This window comes from Arachis duranensis, chromosome 1 (assembly GCF_000817695.3).
Source record: "Arachis duranensis cultivar V14167 chromosome 1, aradu.V14167.gnm2.J7QH, whole genome shotgun sequence".
Classification (NCBI taxonomy): domain Eukaryota; kingdom Viridiplantae; phylum Streptophyta; class Magnoliopsida; order Fabales; family Fabaceae; genus Arachis; species Arachis duranensis.
The window spans coordinates 39,415,826-39,417,867 of NC_029772.3; the positions used below are offsets into that span (position 1 = coordinate 39,415,826).

The window sequence follows — 2,042 nt, forward strand, 5'->3', positions numbered from 1 at the left end:
ACAGTGGGCTCTCATGGAGCCTCAAAGATACTCAGAGCAATGTTGGAACCTCCCAACACCAAACTTAGAGTTTGAATGTGGGGGTTCAACACCAAACTTAGAATTTGGTTGTGGCCTCCTAATACCAAACTTAGATTTTGACTGTGGGGGCTCTGTTTGACTCTGTTTTGAGAGAAGCTCTTCATGCTTCCTCTCCATGGTGACAGAGGGATATCCTTGAGCCTTAAACGCAAGGGATTCTTCATTCACTTGAATGGTCAATTCTCCTCTGTCCACATCAATCACAGCCTTTGCTGTGGCTAGGAAGGGTCTGCCAAGGATGATGGATTCATCCATGCACTTCCCAGTCTCTAGGACTATGAAATCAACAGGGATGTAATGGTCTTTAATCTTTACCAGAACATCCTCTACAAGCCCATAAGCTTATTTTCTTGAATTGTCTGCCATCTCTAGTGAGATTTTTGTAGCTTGTACCTCAAAGATCCCTAGCTTCTCCATTACAGAGAGAGGCATGAGGTTTATGCTTGACCCTAGGTCACACAAGGCCTTCTTGAAGGTCATGGTGCCTATGGCGCAAGGTATTGAGAACTTCCCAGGATCTTGTCTCTTTTGGGGTAATCTCTGCCTAGACAAGTCATCCAGTTCTTTGGTGAGCGAAGGGGGTTCATCCTCCCAAGTCTCATTACTAAATAACTTGTCATTTAGCTTCATGATTGCTCCAAGGTATTTAGGAACTTGCTCTTCAGTGACATACTCATCCTCTTCAGAGGAAGAATACTCATCAGAGCTCATGAATGGCAGAAGTAAATCCATTGGAATCTCTATGGTCTCAGTGTGAGCCTCAGATTCCCATGGTTCCTCATTGGGGAACACATTGGAGGCCAGTGAACGTCCATTGAGGCCTTCCTCAGTGGTGCTCAATGCCTCTTCCTCCTCTCCAAATTCGGACATGTAGGTCATGTCAATGGCCTTGCACTCTCTTTTGGATTCTCTTCTGTATTGCTTGGAAGAGTGCTAGGAGGGAGTTCAGTAATTTTCTTACTCAGCTGACCCACTTGTGCCTCCAAGTTTCTAATGGAGGACCTTGTTTCAGTCATGAAACTTTGATTGAGCCTGAACTCTTGGGAAAATCTAGTCAATGCCTTCTTGACAAAGTTCTTTCCACCTCAAAAATTGAGTAAGCTTAGAGTGGAAGTCCAAACCTTCAGACAGAAGGAAGGTGAATCCCTCTATGAAGCTTGGGAAAGATACAAACAATTGATCAGAAAGTGTCCTTCTGACATGCTTTCTGAATGGAGCATCATATGTATCTTCTATGATGGTCTGTCTAAACTGTCCAAGATGTCATTGGACAGCTCTGCTGGAGGATCTCTTCATCTGAAAAAGATGCATGCAGAAGCTCAAGAACTCATTGAAATGGTTGCAAATAACCAATTCATGTACACTTCTGAAAGGAATCCTGTGTACAATGGGACGAATCAAAAGAAAGGAGTTCTTGAGATTGATACTCTGAATCCCATATTGGCACAGAACAAAATATTGACTCAGCAAGTCAATATGATTTCTCAAAGTCTGTCTGGAATGCAAGCTGCACCAGGCAGTACTAAGGACGCTTCATTTGAAGAAGAAGCTTATGATCCTGAGAACCCATCAATGGAAGGGGTGAGTTACATAGGAGAACCCTATGGAAACACCTATAATCTTTCATGGAGAAATCATCCAAATCTCTCATGGAAGGATCAACAGAGACCTCAACAAGGTTTCAACAACAATAATGGTGGAAAAAACAGGTTTAGCAATGGCAAGCCTTTTCCATCATCTTCTCAGTAACAGACAGAGAATTCTAAGCAGAGCCACTCTGACTTAGAAACCATGGGCTCTGATCTAATAAAAATCACTCAAAGTTTCATGACTGAAACAAGGTCCTCCATTAGAAACTTGGAGGCACAAGTGGGTCAGCTGAGCAAGAAAATTACTGAACTTCCTCCTACTACTCTTCCAAGCAATAAAGAAGAGAATCCAAAAGGAGAATGCAAGGCCAT

At 42.9% G+C, this 2,042-nt stretch overlaps 1 non-coding gene across 1 annotated transcript; it reads right to left on the minus strand.

Moving 5' to 3' along the window:
* Nucleotides 1–1,179: 1,179 nt before the first annotated feature.
* LOC127743060 (small nucleolar RNA R71) lies at nucleotides 1,180–1,287 on the minus strand. Its single transcript, XR_008004372.1, has one exon. It is a non-coding gene; the product is annotated as a small nucleolar RNA R71 (small nucleolar RNA).
* Nucleotides 1,288–2,042: the final 755 nt, after the last annotated feature.